The sequence below is a fragment of the Sander lucioperca genome, chromosome 1 (genome assembly GCF_008315115.2).
Source record: "Sander lucioperca isolate FBNREF2018 chromosome 1, SLUC_FBN_1.2, whole genome shotgun sequence".
In the NCBI taxonomy this organism is placed as follows: Eukaryota; Metazoa; Chordata; class Actinopteri; order Perciformes; family Percidae; genus Sander; species Sander lucioperca.
In genome coordinates this window covers 13,101,720-13,110,123 of record NC_050173.1, presented here as the reverse complement: position 1 = coordinate 13,110,123, position 8,404 = coordinate 13,101,720, and the positions used below count along the sequence as shown (strand labels likewise).

The window sequence follows — 8,404 nt, the reverse complement described above, 5'->3', positions numbered from 1 at the left end:
TAAAAACAACATTGTAAAATATGTTTCTACCTTATATGAGAAGAAATTAACTGACATTTGGATTATTTTGTGCTTGTGAGTTGCTGTTTAGTAGTCTTCCATGTGGTAAATGCTATTGTGATAGTTTTGCTTTAATTGCCCTGAGCGTTTTCAGTAAGGGGGGAGAAGGAGAGTGGGTGGTGCCCACTCGCAATATTTCTGCTGGTATCTTCACGCTAAATGCAGGTTGCATTGAAGCCAGAAATGATAGTCAGCTCACAGCCCATGCTTTTTTGAGGCTCAGTGCACATTTCTTTCTGGTTGCTTCCTCTGCTGAGCAGAGTTGCCAAACCACACCGTAATTGAAAAGGTAAGAGGCTCTGTAGAAATGCAGCATCCTTATCCCAGAAACCAGCATTTTTTGAGCTGGTGCAGAGAAGAAAAAAAAAATCTTTGAAGGTGAAGCTGTCATCTTATTTCAGATCTACCTTTTCAGCGAAGTGCACTGCAAAATCCAAGGGTCTACACCTCGCAATCTGGAAGCTGAAAGGAGAAACCTACGCGACAGTGATATCTTTTAAGCTGTGGTTGTGATGTCCACAGTGCATTGGCCCCACACGGGGCTTATGGAGCGGATTTGCATCTGCTTGACGAGTGATACAAACTGCCATCAACCCTCAGGCGTGGCCTGTGCTAGCCTTTTTAAAAGGAGCTTTTTAAGGCTAGTTCTACCTCCACTCTTTCCATTTTATCTCTTCAATTTCATGAAGTGCTCAAGCCCATTCACAGGGACACATCTTTGCCTCAGTTCCCACCACCTTCAGTTAATCTGTAGCTTTTGGTTTGAGTTTGTATGTGTCACGATTTACTAGAATTGAACCCAGAAGCAGACCAGGACAAGGTAAGTAGATTATAGGTGAGTATTTATTTGGTGATTTGAACGTGGAAGCAGGAGAATCCAGGTGACGGAGCGGGGGTGGAGGTGAGTAGGTTGGAAGGAATGAGCAGATCCGACGTTGTCTCTGATGAAACTTAAGGCCAGGCAGAGGTGGAGTGAATATCCCGGGAGAGCAATGTTTTGGCTAACGATCCAGCAGGGAATGGTCAGGTCGCAGCATTTAAGGTGAAGAGCTGATAATCAGGACCGGGTGTGCAGATTGCAGATCAGATGCAGGTGTGAGTAGTTGAATAATCTCCTTCCTTGCCTCGTAGCTAGGCAACCAGACGGTGTGCTGTAGTATCTTAGTTGTGATGCTGTGTTGCAGATGTGTGGAAGAGACTGGTCACGCTGGACACTGATCTTGATCATAAAGGTTTTATTACATCAAGTTTTCAGCATCAATTACAGACCTGCGCAGAGCCTGGAAAGTACACGATGTGTACAGTGATGCTAGAACTGATTGTTGTGCATAAGATGAGTGTGTGCGACTGTGCGTGTGTCCTTTCCGGTGTCGTGCCAAGGTACTTATCCCATGGATGTATTAAGAGAACGACTTATCCCCGCCAGGATTTGTATCCCATGGCTGCGGGAGCGCCCGTGCACTCAGAGCGGAGTTTAACTGCTGCACTTCGAGTTCACCTCTTAAATGGAACAAATAGCGACGTGGAAGACTCAACAGGGTTTTCCATAGAAACAAGGGTCTCATTCATTTACATAAATACGTTTATTTGTCTGTTAAATTAAGGCGACGTGTGAAATGTTCATGAACAATATTGTTCATGAACCTGCAGCGACGAAAGCCGCAACTTGAAATCCGCACTCACGCGGGTCCCGTGAAATATGACAGCTACAGTTAATTGGAAAATAGCATTGTGGACACTGAATTTACTGTTTATCAGACTCCAGATGAGACAAGAAGCTAACGTTAGTGAACGCTACAGTCCCTCTGCCTTTGAATCCCCTGCTGTATTAACGTTACTGTTTTAAAACCGTTTTCCAGGTTAGTGGGGGTGCATACCGCTCAAAACCAACATGAAAAACGTAGCTAGTAATGTTCACTCAGCGTTTTGTTTTGTTTTGTTGTTAAACTGTGTAAAATGAGCGGTGACTTTAAATCATCTGTTTTTAGGTAACTGCACCCTACGGTACCGTCTATTTGCTGGATGGTTTCAAGGTAACGGTCGGTAGCTAACATATAAAGCAGATAAACGTTATAAACGTTATAAACATATTTTAGCACAATTTTTCTGACCATAGTAGTGGTCATAGTGACGTGATGTGACGTGATGTGAGATGCAAAAAAGAAACATCTGCTGTTTTCAGGTAAAGTTACTTTTTGACGTCCAACACGTCAAAAAGATGCCGATCCCCGATCAGTTATTTTTTGTTTTGCCTAAATTGGCTCCGATCCGATACTGTTATCGGGATCAGGACATCCCTAATTATTATAGGTTGTGTTGTTAGGTGAAGGTACAATTGTATCAATTGCAAAAAGTTTTGTTGATATGATGTCGCACTTGAGTGACTTTAGGTGTGTGTCTCTTTGTTTACGTGGAAGTGCATGTTTGGGTGAATAACAATGTGTGTTTGTGTGACAGTGTTTTTGTGTGATTAATGGATTAGAGATGGTTGGAGATGGTGCTGTCATGTTAGATTATATGGAGTGACAAGCTTCACTGCTTCATCTCATAGATCATATCAGAACAAACCCCTCACATTCCTGCCAATTTTCTGCCTCAGCGCATGTGCTTCTCAACTGTGTAGGGATGTGGTGTGTGTGTGTGTGTGTGAACGTGTGTGAACATGTGTGTCTGGTGAGCATGGTTCATTGGCTACCATAACTACTGTCATCCTTTCCAGGCCACTTTGAGGATGGCGTGGAGTGCCTGAAATGCCTTTAGTGTTGAGGGAAAAATGTAAGAGATTCAATTCAATTCAATTCAATTTTATTTATAGTATCAAATCATAACAAGAGTTATCTCGAGACACTTTACAGATAGAGTAGGTCTAGACCACACTCTGTAGTTTACGAAGCCCCAACTATTACAGTGGTTACCTCAAGAGCAAGCATTAGCAGTAGCTATTGCGACAGTGGCAAGGAAAAACTCCCTTTTTTGTTAGGAAGAAACCTCGGACAGACCCAGACTCTTGGTAGGCGGTGTCTGACGGCACCGGTTGGGGGTGTGATGAATGGTGGCAATAATAGTCACACTAAAGATAGTGGAACAGTGGCCACAATGGTAGACGTAGTAGTTCATGTCGACGCAGCAGGACGCAGACAGACACTGTGGGGAATCGCAGAGCGTATCAGGGTGTAGTAGGTCCATAGTGACAGCTGCACCCAAGACCCCGGTCTAGGTGCCACCCTATTCCAAGGCGATATTCTGGGTGAAGAAGAAACATAGGGACTCCGGGGAGAAAACTCCCCAGAGCTAGGTTAGTAACAAGCATTTCTGGGACTGAGCTGCACACAAAAGGAGACAAGGGAAAAGAGAGAAGAGAGCAGCTCATTGTGTCCTTGGAAGGAAGGAACTTCCCCAGCAGCAGTCTAGAGTTATAATAGCATAACTAAGAGAGGCAGGCTAAAGAGAGGGGCCGGACCGGGCTTGTACTCTCCCCTGCCGGAACGGGCTGTACTTCCTGCCTCCCTCTACTCTACTCTACTACGCTGCAACTCCTCACTCCCTAACTATAAGCTTTATCAAAGGTGATGGTTTTCAGTTTATTCTTAAATGTGGTGACGGTGTCTGCCCCCCGAACCCAAATTGGGAGCTGGTTCCACAGGAGAGGAGCCTGGTAGCTGAAGGCTCTGGCTCCTATTCTACTTTTAGAGACTCTAGGAACCACAAGTAGCTCTGAGTTCTGGGAGCGCAGTGCTCTAGTGGGACAATAAGGTACTAAGAGCTCTTCTAGATATGATGGTGCTTGACCATTTAGTGCTTTGTAGGTCAGGAGAAGGATTTTAAATTCAATCCTGGATTTTACAGGAAGCCAATGCAGAGAAGCTAATACAGGAGAAATATGATCTCTTTTCTTAGTTCTTGTCAGAACACGTGCTGCAGCATTCTGGATCAGCTGGAGAGTCTTAAGGGACTTATTTGAGCAGCCTGATAGTAAAGAATTACAGTAGTCCAGCCGGGAAGTAACGAATGCATGGACTAGTTTTTCAGCATCGTTTTGAGATAGGATGTTCCTGATTTTGGCAATGGTACGAGGACGGAAAAAAAGCTGTTAAAGGATAAATCCTGATCAAAAATGACTCCTAGATTTCTAACAGTAGTGCTGGAGGCCAGGGCAATGCCATCTAGGGTAGCTATATCTTTACATAGCGAAGTTCGGAGGTGCTTGGGTCGAGCACAATAACTTCAGTTTTGTTTGAGTTTAACATCAGAAAATTGTGGGTCATCCAGGATTTTATATCCTTTATGCACGCTTGAAGTTTAGCGATAGAGATAATATCTGACAATTTGTACATCCCATGATTCCATGGAAATGGAGCCATAGTATAATCCCACTAATACCATGCCCACTTGCCAACATGGCAACATCTCATATTCTTTGGAAATGCTCCTCGTTTATAAATTGTCAGAAAACAATCTGTATTTGATACATTCTTATTAATAATAATAATAATAAATTGAATTTATATATAACTCAAAGTCGCTTTACAGGGCAGGTAGATAATAAAGACAAAGACAAACAAAACAAAACAAAAGATTCAGGGACAGATGAAAAGGGAAGGGGCGTGGGGCTACGGATAGGCAGTGGTGAGGAGATGGGTCTTGAGGCGAGACTAGAAGATGGTGAGGGACTCAGAGGTGCGGATCTCTTGGGGAAGGGAGTTCCAGAGCCTGGGAGCTGCCCTGGAGAATGCTCTGTCCCCAAAACTGCGGAGGTTGGACTTTTGGATACAGAGGAGACCGGCTGAGGTGGATCTGAGGGACTATGAGGGTTGGTACAGGGAGAGGTCAGTGAGGTATGAGGGGGCCAGATGGTATAGGGCTTTGTAGGTGAGGACCAGGATTTTGTAGGTGATCTGGTGGGAGATAGGAAGTCAGTGGAGTTGTTTTAGTTTTAGTTTAGTTACGGGCCTGGGGAGATGGGGAGACAATGGTGCCGTCGATGGTGAGAGTGGGGTTATTGATTTTGCTGAGTGTGGATTTGGAGCCTATGAGGAGGAATTCTGTTTTATCGCTGTTGAGTTTGAGGAAGTTGTGTTGCATCCAGATTTTAATAGCTGACAGACAGGAGTTGATGTGGGAGAGGGGAGGATTGTGGGGGGATTTGGTGCTGAGGTAGATCTGGGTGTCATCGGCGTAACAGTGGAAGTCCAGGTTGAAGTGGCGGAGTATCTGACCAAGGGGGAGGATGTAGATGATGAAGAGGAGGGGGCCGAGTATGGAGCCTTGGAGAACACCTTGTTATGGAGAGAGATGAAGTGGGATCTGTTGGAAAGGTAGGAGCGGAACCAGGTCGAGGAGGATAAGGATGTTGAGGGAACCGGTGTCAGCAGAGGTGAGGAGGTCGTTGAGGACTTTGAGGAGAGCAGTTTCTGTGCTGTGGAGGGGGTGAAAACCAGGTTGGAGAGGTTCAAATTGGTTATTGGCATGAAGATGGGTTTGTAGTTGTGAGGCGACTATACATTCCAGGGTTTTAGACAGAAAGGGGAGGTTGGATATTGGGCGGTAGTTGTTGAGGGAGGAGGGATCCAGACCAGGTTTTTTTAAGGATTGGGGTGACAGTGGCAGTTTTGAAGGCAGAGGGGACAGTCCCAAGGGACAGTGAGGAGTTGAAGAGGTTAGTGAGGTAGGGGCATAGGACGAGGAGGCAGGACTTCAGGAGTGGAGTAGGGAGGGAGTCAAGGGAGCAGGTAGTGGGTTTGGAAGAGCTTATTAGTTTAGATATTTCAGGAGGGGTGATCGAGTCAAACTGGGAGAGGAGGCAGTGTGGAGGAGGGGTCGAGAGGTCAGGAGGGATGGGGAGAAGAGGGGCCGTGGTAGGTGCTGGAGTAGATACTTGGAGGTCAGATACAGGGGATAGGGATTGGTAAATTATGTTGATTTTGTCAGCGAAAAAGTGGAGGAATGAGTTGCAGAGATCCGGAGTAGAGGTAGGGAGGGTGTTGGTCCGAGGCTTGACCAACACCCTCCCTACCTCTACTCCAAATGATGTGACGTGACGTGAGGGTGAAGTTGTCCAGTAAAATGGTGAATTCTGATGAGAGCTTGCAGATGGGGGAGTCCATGTGGATGTTTAAGTCACCGAGTAGCAGCAGACGTGAAGAGAGAGATGAGGCTAGTGTAAGGAGTTCAGTAAAATCAGAGAGGAAGGAGGGATTTTGTTTAGGTGGCCGGTAAATGAGGATGACTGTCATGGAGGAAAGATATTAAAACGATGATACTGAGGGGAAGGTGAGTTCTGTGATCCGGAAGTTCTGATTGAAAATAACAGCGAGGCCACCTCCACGGCGGGAGGGGCGGGGTTTGCAGATGTAGTTGTAGCCGGGGGGGGGATGCTTGGTTGAGGGAGAAGAAGTCATTGGGTTGTTGCCAGGTTTCGGTGAGCAGAAGGAAGTCCAGAGGATTAGTTCATGGAGGGCAGGGGATTTATTGTTGAGCGATCGGGTGTTGAGGAGGGCAAAGTTGGCATGGTAAGAGGGTGGTGGGATGGAGGCAGGCTGGAGAGATCTGAGGTTGTCCCGGTTAGCAGTGTGTGTGGTCGGTGGGGAGGGGCGGTATTGCAGTTGAGGGGGGACAGTGAGCAAATTTGCAAATGATTGGAGAGTAGGTGTATGTGAAGTGCGGAAAGCACTGTAGTCCAGTCTGGGTTTTCTGTGCAGCCTGACAGTGTGTTCAGCCTTATGTGATCCTGTGGATCCAGTATTCTGATGACGTGGGAGAGGTGCGACAGAGCGTGCAGGTGACCAGATGGATGGAATGGATTGTCCGTGGTGGAAGTAAACAAACTTGCGGCAAGAGCTTCTGTGGATGTAACGGGGTCGACGTAGAAGTCCGAGCTGTTTGATGACTGGGATGCAGGATGGAATGGAGTAGTTGAGGAGTTCGACCAGTTGCAGAGTTGAATATTTGCACATGATGCCGAGCAGAGGGACTGAGAGCTCCGTGATAGCAGTTAGCCGTAGAGTAGGGGCACAGAGGTGGATGACTGATGTGAGTGCCAAAATGATCCACGGCATGACAGGAGGAGATAAAGTCCAGTCTCAGTCACGGCTCGCATCTGATGGAGGTTGCCTGTGAGAAGGAGGTTGGCAATCGAGTTAGCCGTGAACGAGGGCAGCCAGCTAGCGGCTAACCGACGAGGCGACAGTCTGGTCGAGGAGCCCAAGCGGCTTCGGGAACCAGCTGAGAAGCTGTCCAGAGGTAGAGAGGCTGTCCAGATATAGGGGTACAGCGAACTCTCACGTCAGCGTCCTCTGTGAAGTCACATGGTCTCAGAATGACAAGCAACCTTAAAATACAAAGGCATAATTCGTGGTTTGACTAACTGACCCTTCAAGAGTGAATGTACTGACAACGAAAATGTATGAGCCATATGTTGAATGATGTCGAAGTAATGTTTGTCAAAGTTTCAGACCACAAGTAAAACAGAACATTTATCCTTACCTTTACTGAGCCGTTCTTGCTGTATGATGTAGTTATATATTTTCGTCCTTCTCCATAGATGAACATGTCCTTGATCCATTCATCACCAACACAGTAACGGTTTATGAATACTTTGAGCACATGAGGCATACCTTCTAGCTATTGATATGCTTGACGTTGGTCTCTAATGTGCTGGCAGACATAGAATAGATACCACTGCCAATTATCTGCTGAGCAACATATTTAATGGGTATCAATGAAAACAGTATGCAAACTACGGGAAAACAAAAATCCAAACCTTAGCTGTGTTCGAAACCGTTCCCTATCACGGAAATAGTATCATACTATATGGTGTGTTCGCCATTTTGTAGTGGTGTTCGAATTCTCCGCGGTTAATTTCATTCACTATATCGTCCACTATAAAATACCCACAATACACTACTAATTTGAGTGTACATACGATGTACCCTACATTTTACTCCCATATACGACATTGCAAAGCGGCCGTGTTTTCCCGGAGGAGAAAATGGAGCAGACTTTCGTTTCTAAACAGTGGAAATGTAACATGCAACACATACTGCACACAACCTTTTACTTTCCTCTTGGGTGCTCGGATTGTTTCAGGGCCGTATTAGAAGTATTTCGGTTTGTTTACATGATGCTGATCGCGCCTGCCTCTGTCACACAAACAACGGGCGCATCTCCTGACGGAAGTCCCGGAACGATGTTTTCAGTGACTGTCCAAAATCTCGTGTGGTCGTTCCCTATATAGTTCACTATTTAATAAACACTATATAGGGAATAGTGAGTGAGTGAATAAGGGAAAGGTTTTGACACAGCTCTTGTCTTTCTTTCTTTTTCTCTGCAGCTGCTGTATTCTGAT

General features: G+C 45.9%; 1 pseudogene; it reads right to left on the bottom strand.

The window, feature by feature from the left end:
• Positions 1–3,637: 3,637 nt before the first annotated feature.
• Positions 3,638–6,164, bottom strand: LOC118496076 (annotated as a pseudogene).
• Positions 6,165–8,404: the final 2,240 nt, after the last annotated feature.